Here is a 17,910-nt window from a genome sequence, read left to right on the forward strand (position 1 = left end):
TGTCAGAAACAAAATTCTGCATGAAAGACGTCAACTACAGAAGATCACAATGATTGACCCCATTCATATGAAATTATAGAAAAAGCAAAATTGGGCAAAGTTAGTTTCAGAATCAGCAGTCAAAGCTCATATCTATTGAAGCCTTTTACAAATATGGCCAAATCTACCTTGGTAACACAGAGGCTACAAATATGTATTAAAAATATCTTCAAAGAATGAAGTTTAATATTTCACTTTTTCTTTAGTAATTTTCAGAATAAATTAATTGATCTAGCATACTCCAGAGGTTGTTAATGACTTTCTTTTTTGGAACATCTTTATGAACCCATGGATTTTTATATATTTGGTATGCATCAGTGTATTGTGATCATTATTATTACCTTTTTAATGCTCATGTTACCACATCTTTAGCATGCCTCTTCAAATTAGTGCCTGTGTCCTTTTGATAGGATCCCAACTATTTTTGATAGATTCCCTGTTCTCAGACATTCAGCGAATGACAATAGTATACTCAAACAAACTAAGATAAAAACCAGTTGCTTAGAGATAGATAAAAGTTTACAGGTTAATAATTTTACCATTAAAATAATATTTATAATGAAGACGTCTTGCAAGAGAGTAATCTGCCAAGTGCTTGATAGTTTAAACAAGAAAAACGTCAGTGAAAATATTTTTAATAAGATATGTGTGAGAAGGATACTGAGTAGCACTTGCAATCTGGATGGCTATGTTTCTTTATGGAGATGGAAAAGTGCCACATCAAAGGTATGGCTTCTTTGTTAATTTTTTTCAAAACCAAACAATCCTATCAACAACAGCAAACAAAACTGTAAATGTTTTTGCTGCACATAATAAAAATTATCCAATGAAATTGAAGCTTGCTTGTTGGATAAAGAAAGTTGAGGGCCAGGCGCCATGGCTCACGCCTGTAATCCCAGCACTTTGGGAGGCCGAGGCGGGTGGATCACAAGGTCAAGAGATCGAGACTATCCTGGTCAACATGGTGAAACCCCGTCTCTACTAAAAATACAAAAAAATTAGCTGGGCATGGTCGCACGTGCCTGTAATCCCAGCTACTCAGGAGGCTGAGCCAGGAGAATTGCCTGAACCCAGGAGGCGGAGGTTGCGATGAGCCAAGATCACGCCATTGCACTCCAGCCTGGGTAACAAGAGCAAAACTCCGTCTCAAAAAAAAAAAAAAAAGGAAAGTTGACTGTGGGGACCTTGAGTCCTTGGAATCTTTCGTTCATTTACAAGTTATGAAAATAACAGTTTTGGTTGAAAAACAACAGCATCACTTATCTTTCCTTTGATGTAGATTGCACCTGTCTGAGCACTACTCTAGAAATGAAGTGTTCTCCCTTGTACCTTGAGTATCCTTCAGGATCTAGGAAGGTCAACACAAACCTCTACTGGTGGCCCTGGAGGTAAGAGGAGTAGGCAAAGAGAATGATTTGGTGGGTAGCTAGAATTCTAGGCTAAGAGACAAAGACATCCGGGCAGAAATGAACATGTCACATACAAGACAGTGAGAAGGTCAAGCTGGTAAGAAGTACAGACTCATTTATTCCATTGAGCATTTCTACTACTTTGGAATATCAGCCTCTAAGACAGTAAAAGTAGGATGCATATACTATAGCTAAGATAGACATGGATAAATTAACAGTTACTGACTGAGAAAGAAAGAAGAAAAAAATAGTGAAAAAACTTGTTTTCCAATTCCAGCTCCTCTCCTCTTTTTTCCTACTCAAAACTGTTGGAACTGTACACCTACTCCACATTTTTCAAATGCAGGGCAAAAGCATTTATAGTGTCATGACTATCATTAAGGAAAAGAAAGAGACAGAGACATTGACAGACACAGACACACACACATACACAGAGTGAGAGAGAACAAGAGAGAGAGAGAAAGAGAGAGAGAAGGATAAGAAAAGCAAAGAAAGGGCCAAGCATAGAAAATATCAGAGTGTATTTCACATGGTAAAGGTAAATAATGTTTTGTAAGATAATTGTTTCTATTTTTCATATGTGCTCACATAAACACATGAAGAACACATACATGTATGTGTGTGCCTTGGATTGTGACATGAAATATATTTTTAGTATGGTGTTGATCAAAAAAATTGAATGCCACTGCCAATGAATCTTGCGCATCTTTGGCATTCCAAAAATTCTTAATATTAAAATTGTTCTAGAGGTAGAATCTCAGTCTGCTGCCCCAGGCTGGCATGTAGTGGCACAATCATAGCTCACTGCACCTCAGACTGCTGGGCTAAAGAGATCCTTCTACCTCAGCCTCCGAGTAGCTGTATAGGTGTAAGCCACCACACCAGGCTTGAGAGGAAGTTTTCAAAGGACAGAATAATTTGCAAATCACTTCCTTTTGAACTGATTCTCTTTTCCTCCTTTAGGCAGACACAGATAGGGTCCCTTAGGCTTTTGCTGTAATTAATGACAAATTACTAGAGAAGCAGACCTAGAATCTACATATTGTTGCTTCTGATAGTTGCAACTGTACACCTACTTTGCATTTTTGAGACAGGAGGGAAAAAAATGATAGTCATGACTCTCATTAAGGAAAAGAGACAGAAACATAGACACATACACACACACACACACACACACACACACACACAGGGAGAGACAGAGGGAAAAAGGAAGAGAGGGGAAAAAGCGAAAATGATAGTGTGTTGCTTCTAATAGTTTGTAATTCCAGATTAAGTTACTATTCTTCCATAAATAGGCCAAAAAAATTACACAGTGAAGAATTCAGGTGTGTAACAAAACAACATCAAAAACAACAAATAAGAGGTGGCAAAAGAATATTTTGTTTGTATTTTCTAGTCAAGTCTCTACTTTGATTGGGTGCTAACTTTTGAAGAGACCAAGGTTAGTTTTTACATAGCAACAAGGAGAGTCCAAGAGCCAATGGTCCCAAATCCAATGAGCAGCCTGATAATAGTGCAGATCCCCAGGCCTCAACCTCACGGTATTGAATGGCTAGGCTTGGGAATCTGCATTTTTCAAACGAGCTTTTCATGTGTGGCTTACACTATAATTTGGGAATTCTAGACTAGGCCATTGTTCTCAACAAATATTTGCTGAATGCCGCTACTTAGATTCTGATGACAGATATCTCTAAAAGCCTGTGAACTTCTTAACACACTTCCAGAGCAGGAGCATAAATCTGTGAGTGAAACTTGCCCCACAGATCTCACCTTATGCTTTTGCTCTATCTCAGTTTTGCTGGGCACAGCCTGCTTATTTCACATTCTTCCTCTCCTCTAGTTGCAAGAAACCTAAAGAATAATTAAAAACTGCACATATCCGGATACCTAGAAAAGTACCTTCTTCTTCCCAGGCAGCCCTCTAGGCAGCTCCTTTGGCCCCCATGAAATGAAAATTCCTGACCCCAAATCCTCAAAGGGAACTTACCTTGGCCAAAGCCCCACAAGCCACACCCTTTCGAGGCTAAATGTTAGCGATTGCATAAGCATATCTCGACCATATTAATAGCAAGAGGAGTCAGGGTATTCTGTAACCTTCCAAGGAACTCACTCTTTGTTTTCCCAGCCTTTGATCGAATTGAATATTTGCACAGAGTCTTTACCCCACGTATGTTTTACACAGTTTTCCCACCCCTGGTACTTTTCAGGTTCAATCTCTGTGCTATTTACCTCTCCTTCTTGCTCCTGCTTCTTAAGCTCACAGGAGTATGATTAATTTGCTCTTTGTAGCTCCCAAATAACTATTTGGGGATGAATAGATATGATCAGTGGCTAGAACCAGGGATTGGACTACATTGGTTTAGCCATTCCTTTCCATCAGCTTGTTAGCATGGCTGGTACCAAGAGCCATCTAGGCTCAAGGAGGTGAGAAGGTTAAGGGAAGGAAATCCCAAAAGTTCATAGTGAGGACACAGCAAAGTAGGGACTCCATCCCATCCCGTTAGGTAAAAAAGCCACAAGCTGCAAGGTGCCAAAAACCAATTAGTGGTTATTGCAGAGCTCTCCAACTGAATTGCACATTCTCAGTGCCAGTACACTCTCAAATACGACCACACCATCTTCTCTAAGCTAGCAATTTTGACTACCCATTTTTGGTGTTTTCTACATTTCCTTCAAATCTCAGAATCTCTGGGAGCTTGTAAGGAACATCCCTGTCACTACTCCCAAGGGTCCTGCCTTTCAGAGATACCATCCCATTTTCCTTTTCTCAACGAAAGCAAGAAAATGCTGGTTGGGGAAATGAGAATTGAATGAATCATTTTCAGGTTAGTTCGGTTAATAACTCTTACAATTCTCAAGCACTAGGAAGTGTTAGCCAATAAAATGAGTTTGGCCAGGTCAGAATGAATTCTAGCCACCAGGCAATAAATTTTTGTCCAGGAGTGGAAAACTAGCCTGGAAATGTGCCACAATCTTCAAGGCTGCTTATCTGCATAGGGTTTTTGTTGTTTTTAAAACATAGGATTGTGCTACTCCTACAAAAAATCTCTCATCCTTTTCCACCTTCTCATTCCCACTCCCACTTCTGCTCTCTGGAATTGTAAGCAAATGGATTCTTTTTCTCCTCCCATGACTAAATAATCCAATTTACTTCTTAACATGTCAAAAAAATATTTAAGTTTTAACCATTTTAAAACTAAATGCTTATCAAAAAGTTTAGAATTTGCAGTCATAGGCATGAATTCAAATCTCAAACTATTGAGCTACCACCACATTACTCAACCTCTTTGAATCCTGGTTTCCTTATTGTAAAATGAAAAAAATAATGTCTAGTCAAGGTAGATATTGCTAGTTACTTGCCCAATATTCACGCTAGCTTTCTTCCTACTAACAGAATTCAGATTTTTGCAATAGGCCTGGTCAAAACAAAACAATCTTCAGTTCCTCCAGCTCCCTGGCAGATAGAGGTTGCTATGTGACACCTTTGGGGCTAATGAAATGTATGTGGAACTCACAAGGTGGCTGTGTAAACACCACCAAATAACAGGGCAAACCTAGCCAGGCAGCCAGCTGCCTTGTGCCTTTGTTCTTTCTCTCCTTTGATCCTGGAAGTTGCTAACAGTGTCCGGAAGTAGAACAGCCGTCTATGTCCAAAAAGAGAAGGGTCACAGTTAAGGATGAAAGAGCACAAAGGCAGGTCTCGAGATCTCTGCAGTGGCCCCAGATTGCCCAGCTTTAGTCTACCTTTAACGTTTGGAAAATAAACACCATGTTTGATCAAGCCACTTTAGGTGGATGTCTGTGATGTGCACCTGAATACTATCCCTAACTGATACACTGCTTCATGGAACTGGTGTGAAAATCGAAGATGATAAACCACCAAACTACGGGAATGTGCATATGCCTGAAGGATGATGCTTAACATATTTTGTTTGAAGCAATTATGTTATACTCCCCCTAAAATGATAAAAGGGAGCACAGAAAATATTTAACTTTTCCTGAATCCCTAAGGGCCTGATTATGCACAGTTAGCATAAGCCTCTTAAAATTACTTTGAAGTAGGCAGGGATAAAAATGATTAAAAGAAGTATTTTATTGTTGCCTTAGAATGTGGTGCTACATAATATGGCCTATTGCTATGTTGTACTGATGTAAATGCTGGATTGTTGCTCATGTGCCTCCCTACACTCCAGATGCTGGAGTTCCCACTGCAGCTAGGGTTCTGGATATAATTTGCATTTGGCTATTTAGATGCACTAGCATGAAGTATTGACAGTGGAGGTTAGGAAGAGGCCACACTTTTGCTACATCTGCTGTGTCTGCTGCTTCTATTTTTCCTAAAACAACGTCAGCAAAGATCCCAGGCACTAGCACTGTGGTTTTGGAGAGGCACATCTCCTTGTGCTCACTCTGTAGCAAGTGAGGTGTGGTCTGAAATTGGCAGAGATAGGGGCTTCATGATTGGAAAAGTATTTTTATTCTTATACAGTCCTGATACTAGTGGATTCCTGCTTGCAAAAGAGACATCGCTCCTTTGACGACCTTGTTCTGAGTGTGACTTTGGGAGACTTTTCTGAAAGTTCAACCCACAGTCTGGCTCTTTAGTCCTCTGAGCTATCCCATAAGCTATTGAATCTTTGAAATCTTTTTTCCTTAAATTAGATAGAGTGGGGTCTATTTTCTTAAACTGAATCCAGAACTACAGAGGTTTAAGGTTGCTTACCAAATCTTATCAGCTTTCAGAGACATGCTTGGCTGGGCTCAATGGCTCGTGCTTGTAATCCTACCACTTTGGGAGGCCAAGGTGGGTAGACTGCTTGAGCCCAGGAATTTGAGATCAACTTGGCAACATGGTAAAACCCCATCTCTACCAAGAAAAACCCCACAAATATTAGCCGGGCATGGTGGCATGTGTCTGTCGTGCCAACTACTCAGGACTTAGCTACTCCCAGCTTAGGGGGGAGAATTGCTTGAGCCAGGGAGGTTGTGGAGGTTGCAGTGAGATGAGATCATGTCACTGCACTTCAGCTTGGGTGACAGAGCCCAACCCTGTCTCAAAAACAAAACAAAATTTCTACAGAACAACAACAAAAGCTACACATTCTCCTCTCACTGGAGCTGATTATGGAAACAGATGTTGATACAGATTGCCATGTGTGTCTTTCAGTGATCTCAGTGAACAGAACCCTTTGAAGACCACCCTCCACAATGGACATAGAGCTATCAAAGCTGGAAGTGAACCTTTTATTTAAGCTGCTGAGATTTGAGGAAAATTTGTTTCCACAGGATTATCGATCTTGTCCTGAAATGATAAAACTTAGAACCTAAGAGAAAGGTGCTGATTTAATAATAAAACAAACCCTAAAATACATGGCATTGTCTTAACAGCTGGTCAGAGGAATCAAGCAAACTATTACTGAATCCTGGAAGAATGGAATTCATTTCTCTAGTGGGGAAAAATTTGGTAAGTCTATTGCCTACAGTAATTTAAAGGCAAAAGGCATATCTAACCTTAGGGAAGAGGTTGAAAACAGATCATCATTACTGTTTATTGCTTATTATCAACTGTAGTTAATTAGATATTATAAGAAAAAATATATGTTCAGAGAAGACTTGGTCAGTTTGTAAGAACAGATGAAACAGACTTTAGAGAAAGTCAAAAACTTACAAGGTTGGAAAAGTCACCTTCTTCTCAGTCTAAATAACGAAGGTAAAATTGATCCTTTGAGCAACAAAAGCACATTGAAACTCAGCTTTGTGGCAAGGATCAAATCACTGATTGTGAATTAGGATGTGGTACCCAGTAATTCCTTCAATTAGACAAAATGGCCCAGAATGATTTAAATTGGTTCATGGGAAAAGATGTAGCTGTCACTGCTAGGCACAAGAAACCTATAACTGGGGGAGAGGAGACAGAGGGAGAAGAGGGAATAGGGAGGGAAAACAGAAGTGCTGGGGCAAGAAAACACAGAAGTATGGCAAAGAAATATGTCTAGAAAGGAAACATGGGAGTAAGTCAGAAGACAACCAAGGTTAATTTTGTAAGATCATTTTAGTGCTAAACAAATGCTCTAACCTGGATTAAATGTGATTGTTCCAATTTGAGACTTAACATAGCTGTTGTACTCTCTGCCAATGATAGGCAGGAAGCAGGCTGAGAAAGCTGGTCAATTTCTAAAACAGACATATCTTCAGTGCCTATTCAAACAAGCCTGAAAGAGGACTTTCCTAAAAGGAGAATCCAAGAGTCATGGACATCAGTGAACAGGGGAGCTCCTTTTAGGAAATCCAGCCTATTCAACGAACATTTCCAGTAGGGAGTTTAAAACATCTGCCAAGTCTAGAAATTGTTACAGGCCAATGGCTGCCATAAGTTTCCCATCCTTCCACTTTATAATGTGAGTATTTATTGAAGGTATCTTGACTCTGTTCTACCACTGGATAATGTGTGAGTGGGAGGTGAGAGGGCTGGGTCTCTGGATCGAAAGGAGATACACACCGACCTATTTTACAGACTCCTTCATATTATCCCCTCACATAGAGACTACCATGCATCATCCAGAGATCTGGGGTTTTGAACTTGATGCCATCAATAAGACTTTTGAGTTATCTTCCCTCGGAGGAAAGTAAAGAATGCACTTTATATGTGGGAAGGAAGATGAAGGAAGTATCTCATGCCCTGAAGTGAAGACTGCAATAATCATTACTACTATTCACCACATATTTCTGCTTTACTCCTTCACAAAAGTATTATTCTTCCCTTCCCCATCTTTGAAAGGTAAGTATAACTAGGTAACTTGCTTTGACTAATTAAATGTGAACAGAAGTGATGTGTGTCTTTTCTGAGCATCATTTTTTTTTTTACTGTGGCAAAGAACACATAAAATTGACCATCTTAGCCATTTTTAGTATGTAGTTCAGTAGTGTTAAGTATATTCCCATTGTTGTGAAGTTGATCTCCAAAACCCTTCCATCCTGCAAAACTTAAAACTCTGTACCCATCAAACAACTTCCGTTTTCCACCTCCTCCCGTCCCTGGTAACCACCATTCTTCTTTCTGTGTCTATGTATTTTACTATTCTATGTCCCTCATGTAAGTTAAATCATACAGTATTGGTCTTTTTTTGAGTGGCTTTTTTCACTTAGTGTAATGTCCTCAAAGTCCATTCATGTTGTAGTATGTAAGAGAATTTCCTCCATTTTTGGAGGCTGGGTAATATTCTATTATATGACTATACCACATTTTATTTATGTGTCCATCCATCAATGAACATTTGAGTTGCTTCTAGCTCTTGGCTATTGTGAATAGTGTTGCTATGCTGAGCACTATCATTAAGAGCCAGTGGGTGATTCACTATACTGCCCCATCTTTTATTTATTTATTTATTTATTTATTTACTGAATTTTAGGTTTTGGGGTACATGTGAAGAACATGCAAGATTGTTGCATAGGTACAGACAAGGCAGTGTGATTTGCTGCCTCCCTTCCCTTCACCTATATCTGGCATTTCTCCCCATGCTATCTCTCCCCAACTCCCCCCACAACTGTCCCTCCCCTATTTCCCCCCCATAGACCCCAGTGTGTGATACTCCCCTCCCTGTGTCCATGTGTTCTCATTGTTCAACACCCACCTATGAGTGTGGATGTGTGGTGTTTGATTTTCTGTTCTTATGTCAGTTTGCTGAGAATGATGGTTTCCAGGTTCATCCATGTCCATACAAAGGACACAAACACATCGTTTTTGATGGCTGCATAATATTCCATGGTGTATATGTGCCACATTTTCCCTGTCCAGTCTATCATCGATGATTGCCCCTGTCTTTTGCTGCCATGAGCAATGCATCATATGCAAAGATGGGCTTCTCTCCACCTGGGCTTTTAAATTTTTGAAAGAAGCAGAGCTCCCAGCTGACCCAAGATGGACGTGTAGAGTGAATGATAAGTAAGACTTTGCTGTTCTGAAGCCATAAAGATTTGGGAATCCTTTTTCTTTTCCTAGTGAAAACTGATAAGGTTTTAAAATTAAAACTTGACTCTTCCAAAGTTTGCAGAGAAGAACTTTGATTGGAGCCTCCCATAATGGAGAAAGCTGATGTATTTGAGCCCTGTAATTCTCTTGTCTCCTGTAGTTACACCTTCTTCTTGAGTTTGTCGGGGTGGGAGGGTAGGATGGATGGCCATATCCATAGCTTCTCCTTCTTTAAGTAGCCAAAGTCTGGAGAAATCTCAAATCCTGTTTTCTCGTTCTTCATCCATTTATCTCTTTTTCTGTACTCTAAATTGGCAACTTCATTGCACTCTGTATTTGGTAGGATTAGCTTTGGTTGTGAGTATCAAAACCCCCAAGTAACAATGGGTAGGAAAATAGAATTAACACTTTCCCTCACATTAAAAACACAGGGTTGACATAGTGGTTCCACAACTAATTGGGACACATTTCTTCTGTTTCATTACTCTTTCACCTTCATTATGCACTTGTATCTTGGTTAAAGATGTCTAATCCACCTTTATTCCTCATATGTGCATTTTGGCCAACAGGAAGGATAAAAGATAAAGAAAGGCCCTTCCTCTTTAAGGCAAGTTCCTGAAGCTGCATATATCACTTTCATTTACATCCCGTCATAGAATTTAGTCACATCAAAGGAAGTGGAGAAACATGGACTTTATTCTGTGCAATCATATTCTAGGTCTTTAGGAAATGACACGAATATTTATAGTGATATTCCCAGTTTTTAGTAAATACTTGTGATGAAGAAAGAACATTGATATTGAAGTATAATTAGCTATGGTAGGTAGAAAAATTGTCCCCCAAAGATGTCTACATCCTAATACTAGAATGTTCTGTAAATACTTTCTCTTTCATGGGAAAAAGGATTTTGCATATATGATTAAGGTAAGAACCTTTAGGCAGGCAGATTATCCAAATAGGCCCAATCTAATCACATAGATTCTTAAAAGCAGATAATTTTTTCCAAGCTATGGTCAGAAGGGAGCTAAAATGAGGGTCAGAGATTCCATGTGAAAAGGACTCAACCCACCATCACTGGCTTTGAAGATGAAGACAGGGAATCATTAGCCAAGGAATGTAGGTGGCCTTTAGAAACAGGAAAAGGCAAGGATATAGACTTCCTCCTAGGCTCTCCAGAAAGGAACTCAGACCAGCTAACACCTAATCTTAGCCCAGTGAGGTCCAGGCTTCTAATCTATAAAATTGAAAGATAATAAATTTGTATTATCTTTCAATTATTTCAAGACAATAAGTATCAAAATTCTAGTCTATAAAATTGAAAGATAATAAATTTTTGTTGTTTAAGCCAGGAGTCCCCAATCCTCTGGCCATTGGTCTGTGGCCTGTTATCTGTTCATTTATCTGTTATCTGTTAGGAAGTGGGCCGCATAGCAGGAGATGAGTGGTGAGTGAGCATTACTGCCTGAGCTCTACTTCCTGTCAGATGTGTGGTGGCATTAGGTTCTCACAGGAGCATGAGCCCTATTGTGAACTGCATATGTAAGGGATCTAGTTGCATACTCCTTATGAGAATCTAATGCCTGGTGATCTGAGTAGGAACAGTTTCATCTTGAAGCCATCTTCCACCCCACCTCTGAGTCTGTGGAAAAATTGTCTTCCACAAAACTGGTCCCTGATGCCTAAAAGGTTGGAGACCACTGGTTTAAGTCACTAAGTTTATGATAATTTGTTATAACAGCAACAAAAAAATAATACATTAGCAGCTTTAGCCACAGTGCCTTCCACTTTGGCCATTCAAATATCTGCACACTCTTTTTTTCACACATAGACTATACTCGCCTTCTGTCCAAAGAAGAAACCCATCCATGTCTTTCAGTTACAGTGTCCAGCTCAAAGTCTAACACCTCCAGGAAATACTGAGTCCTTTCTATCAGGTCTGTATGTAGCTAAGTTATCTGCTCCCCAAATACCTAATATACTGCAATGGGGTAAAAAGATTCATTCTCTCTCTTTTCTGTAATTTTTTTTTTAAGATAGAGACAGGGTCTTGCTATGTTGCCCAGGCTGTTCTTGAACTTCCAGGCTCAAGTGAGTCTTTCACCTGGGTCTCCCAAAGTGTTGGCATTACAGGCATGAGCCACTGTGCCCAGCCAAAAACTCATTCTCTAGCACAGAGCTCCTTGACTGGCTCATTTAGCAGCCTTGATGACCGGTTTTCCTCTTCAAGATGATTAGTTATGGAAAATCATTACTTATCAGAACATACAACTTCAGAAAGATACAAACTCTGCCTAACTTCAGGCCTTTGCCACCTGTGCCCCACACAGGGTCACTATACGTGGACAATAGAAACTAGAGCTTCTTCCTAGATCTTTGATCTCATCTAGAATTTTATCCTAGGTTGACTAACATCTTTTTCTGGACCAAAGATAAAAGTCTTGATGAGGCTTCACATCTGCTTTTGACCCTAAAATGAAACTCTAAGAAATTTTAGTTCAAAGGCATGGATCAACTGACTTTACATAAGAAGAGTTTAAAGAGCTTAAGCCCCACAATTTGAGAATCAGCATCATCCCCATTTGTAAGAAATCCATTTGCTGCTTTCCCTACGTAGAGACTCCCTTCAGAATAAAGTGCCTAGTATGTCATTGTCTTTAGCCTGGAGAAATAATCTTCACCTCAGATACTGATGTACCACTTCTTCTTTCTCAAATATGTAGAATCCCTGCATCCTGTTAATTTTCCCCCTCTATCAATACGGCAAAATTAAAATGAGTAGTATTCTGCTCCAGTTAAAATGTAGAAAGTTATGATAGTCACTCTCACCTTTAACTGGAAAAAAATTGGATAAACTGAGAAAATCATTTTTAAAATGATACCTATTGAATACAAAAAATTCTAAAGGAACTAAATTCGAAAGAGGGATCAAATCCTAGAAATTTATATAAACACATAAAAATGATAGAAATGTAATCAAATTTTTGAAAACTCACTCCAAAGGATAATTTTTCCAGACAAAATAAAAATATTAAATTAATTTCTTAAAACCTATTCTTAATAAACTTAACTTTATGCTTTTTCTTGATAAGAGAATATAACAATTTAATTGCTAGATTTTATTCAGATATTGAATTTTTAAGCACTTGACATAACTAATAATGGATCACATAATTTTTCAGCATAAATAATAAAATGTAAACTATTTTTGTTTAATTCTCACACAAAAAACCATGAGGAACAAATATAAACAACATCCACAGACCAACAGTAATACATAGCCATCAGCAGGCCACTTCTTGAAATAGTCTGAGATTCAGCCTTTGAGCAAGAGAAAGTCCTTGATTCACAGCTGTCTATGTGCATAGTTTTGTAGCATTGATTTAGCATGTATTTTGTGTACCTTCGGTAAATTCAGTGTCCATGCTTCTCATGCGATGCCCCTCTCAAATCCAAAACCCAATGAGAGGAATTAAATAGTATTAAGAAATGAGATTTTATCAGGTAGGGTTGAGTCTTAGAGGCCCGTTATACCATTGCAATATTAAGATTTTTTTGAACATCCCCCAAGAAATAATTTTTGTCCAATTGAGTACAATAATGTACTCACTGAAAATGCATAATGTAAATGAATTTAAACCAGTGATAGGACATATTTATACAATTAATATTTTGAATATGTATTTGCAGGACAGAAATATTTTCCCTTGAATTGTATAACCTTTTTTGTTTTTTAAACATGTAACTTATATTTACAAGAGATAACTCCCCGAGCCTGACCCCCAAAATTTCACTAATTTGCTTAAAAAAGTCGGAGAGTCAAAACTCATTTAATAGAAATTCATTTTGAAACACACTTTTCCTAGGCACCTCAGGGATCATCTTGTGCTATAGTGTCCAGCCCCAGATATTTGGATAATTACAAACGTAATAATGGGTGTTGAGAGCTTTTTTTTTTTTTTTTGAGATGGAATCTTGTTCTGTATCCCAGGTTATAGTGCAGTGGCACAATCCTGACTTACTGCAACCTCCGCCTCCCAAGTCCTGGTTCAAGCAATTCTCCTGCCTCAGTCTCCCAAGTAGCTTGGATTATAGGCATGCACCACCATGCCCACCTATTTTTTGTATTTTTAGTAGAGACTGGGTTTCACCATGTTGGCCAGGCTGGTCTTGAACTCCTGACCTCTTGATCTGCCCACCTCGGCCTCCCAAAGTGCTGGGATTACAGGCATGAACCACTGTGCCTGGCCATTGTAAGCTATTTTTAATGTTTCAAAATGCCTAGACAAAATCATACTCTGCCTGGAGCTTGATTCTCTAATATGTTCAGTCAGATAGGTTTTTATTCTGTAGAAACGGGACATCAATTCCCTGACATCTCCTTGCAGTGCATTCATGTACCCTGCCTTCTGCCTCCCACAGCTCTTTTTTGTTTACCACCATGCCTAACCCCCTTAGATATTTGTCAGAATATTTAACAAAACAAAAAATTACTGCTTAGTAAGTGAATTTTTCTAAATATAAAATTTTGAAGCAGAAAGTTTATGATTAAAAGTTATTTTTTTAATTAATTTTTTTAAATTGCATTTTAGGTTTTGGGGTACATGTGAAGAACATGCAAGACAGCTGCATAGGTACACATGTGGCAGTATGATTTGCTGCCTTCCTCCCCTTCACCTATATCTGGCATTTCTCCCCATGCTATCTCTCCCCCATTCCCCACCCCCTGCTGTCCCTCCCCATTCCCCCAACAGACCCCAGTGTGTAGTGCTACCGTGTCCATGTGTTCTCATTGTTCAACACCCGCCTATGAGTGAGAACATGCGGTATTTCATTTCCTGTTCTTGTGTCAGTTTGCTGATAATGATGGTCTCCAGGTTCATCCATGTCCCTACAAAGGACACGAACTCATCGTTTTGATGGCTACATAATATTCCATGGTGTATATATGCCACATTTTCCCTGTCCAGTTTATCATTGATGGGCATTTGGGTTGATTCCAGGTCTTTGCTATTGTAAACAGTGCTGCAATGAACATTCGTGTGCATGTGCCTTATAGTAGAACGATTTATAATCCTTTGGATATATACCCATTAATGGGATTGCTGGGTCAAATGGAATTTCTATTTCTAGGTCCTTGAGGAATTGCCACACTGTCTTCCACAATGGTTGAACTAATTTACACTCCCACCAGCAGTGTAAAAGTGTTCCTGTTTCTCCACATCCTCTCCAGCATCTGTTGTCTCCAGATTTTTTAATGATCGCCATTCTAATTGGCGTGAGATGGTATCTCAATGTAGTTTTGATTTGTATTTCTCTAATGACCAGTGACGATGAGCATTTTTTCATATGTTTGTTGGCCTCATGTACGTCTTCTTTTGTAAAGTGTCTGTTCATATACTTTGCCCACTTTTGAATGGGCTTGTTTGTTTTTTTCTTGTAAATCTATTTTAGTTCTTTGTAAATTCTGGATATCAGCCCTTTGTCAGATGGGTAAACTGCAAAAATTTTTTTCCATTCTGTTGGTTGCTGATTCACTCTAATGACTGTTTCTTTTGCGGTGCAGAAGCTGTGGAGTTTGATTAGGTCCCATTTGTCTATTTTGGCTTTAGTTGCCAATGCTTTTGGTGTTTTGGTCATAAAGTCCTTGCCTACTCCTATGTTCTGAATGGTTTTGCCTAGATTTTCTTCTGGCGTTTTTCATGGTGTTAGGTCTTATGTTTAAGTCTTTACCCCATCTGGAGTTAATTTTAGTGTAAGGTGTCAGGAAGGGGTCCAGTTTCTGCTTTTTGCATATAGCTAGCCAGTTTTACCAACACCATTTATTAAACAGGGAATCGTTTCCCCATTGCTTGTTTTTGTCAGGTTTATCAAAGATTGTATGGTTGTAGATATGTTGTGCTGCCTCCAATGCCTCTGTTCTGGTCCATTAGTCTATATCTCTGTTTTGGTAGCAGTGCCATGCTGTTTTGATTACTGTAGCCTTGTAGTATAGTTTGAAGTCTGGTGGTGTGATGCCTCCCGCTGTGTCCTTTTTACGTAGAATTGACTTGGCTGTGTGGGCTCTCTTTTGGTTCCATATGAAGTTTAAGGTGGTTTTTTTCCAGTTCTGTGAAGGTGGTCACTGGTAGCTTGATGGGGATAGCACTGAATATGTAAATTACTTTGGGCAATATGGCCGTTTTCACGATATTGATTCTTCCTAACCATGAACATGAAATGTTTCTCCATCTGTTTGCGTCCTCTTATTTCGTTGAGTAGTAGTTTGTAGTTCTCCTTGAAGAGGTCCTTTACGTTCCTTGTTAGTTGTATTCCTAGGTATTTTATTCTCTTTGTAGCAATTGTGAATGTCAGTTCGTTCTTGATTTGGCTCTCTTTAAGACTGTTATTGGTGTATAGGAATGCTTGTGATTTTTGCACATTGATTTTGTATCCTGAGATTTTGCTGAAGTCGCTTATCAGTTTCAAGAGATTTTGGGCTGAGACGATGGGGTCTTCTAGATATACTATCATGTCGTCTGCAAATAGAGACAATTTGGCTTCCTCCTTTCCTATTTGAATACCCTTTATTTCTTTTTCTTGCCTGATTGCTCTGGCTAGAACTTCCAGTACTATATTGAATAGGAGTGGTGAGAGAGGGCATCCTTGTCTAGTGCCAGATTTCAAAGGGAATGCTTCCAGTTTTTGCCCAATCAGTATGATATTGGCTGTTGGTTTGTCATAAATAGCTTTTATTATTTTGAGATACGTTCCATCAATACCTAGTTTATTTAAGGTTTTTAGCATAAAGGGCTGTTGAATTTTGTCAAAGGCCTTCTCTGCATCAATTGAGATAATCATGTGGTTTTTGTTTTTGGTTCTGTTCATGTGGTGAATTACGTTTATAGACTTGCATATGTTGAACCAGCCTTGCATTCCCGGAATGAATCCTCCTTGATCATGGTGGATAAGCTTTTTGATGTGCTGTTGCAATCAGCTTGCCAGTATTTTATTGAAGATTTTTGCATCTATGTTCATCATGGATATTGGCCTGAAGTTTTCTTGCTGAGTCTCTGCCAGGTTTTGGTATCAGGATGATGTTGGTCTCATAAAATGATTTGGGGAGGATTCCCTCTTTTTGGATTATTTGGAATAATTTCAGAAGGAATGATAACAATTCCTCTTTGTGTGTCTGGTAGAATTTGGCTGTGAAGCCATATGGACCTGGGCTTTTTTTGTGTGGTAGGCTCTTAATTGCTGCCTCAACTTCAGATCTTGTTATTGGTCTATTCATGGTTTCAACTTCTTCCTGGTTTAGGCTTGAGAGGAGGCAAGTGTCCAGGAATTTATCAATTTCTTCCAGGTTTCCTAGTTTATGTGCATAGAGTTGTTTGTAATGATCTCTGATGATGGTTTGAATTTCTGTGGGATCTGCGGTGATTTCCCCTTTATCGTTTTTTATTGCATCTATTTGGTTATTCTCTCTTTTCTTTTTTATTAATCTGGCTAGTGGTTTATCTATTTTGTTGATCTTTTCGAAAAACCAGCTCTCGGATTTATTGATTTTTTGAAGGGTTTTTCGTGTCTCTATCTCCTTCAGTTCTACTCTGGTCTTTGTATTTCTTGTCTTCTGCTAGGTTTTGAGTTTTTTTTTTGATCTTGCTCCTCTAGCTCTTTCAATTTTGATGATAGGGTGTCAATTTTGGATCTCTCCACTCTTCTCATGTGGGCACTTATAGCTATATATTTCCCTCTAGAGACTGCTTTAAATGTGTCCCAGAGATTCTGGTATGTTGTGTCTTTGTTCTCGTTGGTTTCGAAAAACTTCATTATTTCTGCCTTCATTTCATTGCTTATGCAGTTGATATTCGAGAGGCAGTTTTTGAGTTTCCATGAAGCTGTGTGGTTCTGAGTTAGTTTCTGAATTCTGAGTTCTAACTTGATTGCACTGTGGTCTGAGAGACTGCTTGTTATGATTTCCGTTGTTTTGCATTTGCTGAGGAGTGCTTTACTTCCAATTATGTGGTCAATTTTAGAGTAGGTGTGATGTGGTGCTGAGAAGAATGTATATTCTGTGGATTTGGGGTGGAGAGTTCTGTAAATGTCTATCAGGTTTGCCTGGTCCAGGTCTGAGTTCATGTTCTGGATATCCTTGTTAATTTTCTGTCTGGTTGATCTGTCTAATATTGACAGTTGAGTGTTAAAGTCTCCCACTATTATTGTGTGGGAGTCTAAACCGCTTTGTAAGTCATTAAGAACTTGCCTTATGTATCTGGGTGCTCCTGTATTGGGTTCATATATATTTAGGATTGTTTGCTCTTCTTGTTGTATCAATCCTTTTACCATTATGTAATGGCCTTCTTTGTCTCCTTTGATCTTTGATGCTTTAAAGTCTATTTTATCAGAGATAAGAATTGCAACTCCTGCTTTTTTTTTGCTCTCCATTTGCTTGGTAATTCTTCCTCCATCCCTTTATTTTGAGCCTTTGTGTATCCTTGCATGTGAGATGGGTTTCCT

Source organism: Callithrix jacchus, chromosome 4 (genome assembly GCF_049354715.1).
Source record: "Callithrix jacchus isolate 240 chromosome 4, calJac240_pri, whole genome shotgun sequence".
Lineage (NCBI taxonomy): Eukaryota > Metazoa > Chordata > Mammalia > Primates > Cebidae > Callithrix > Callithrix jacchus.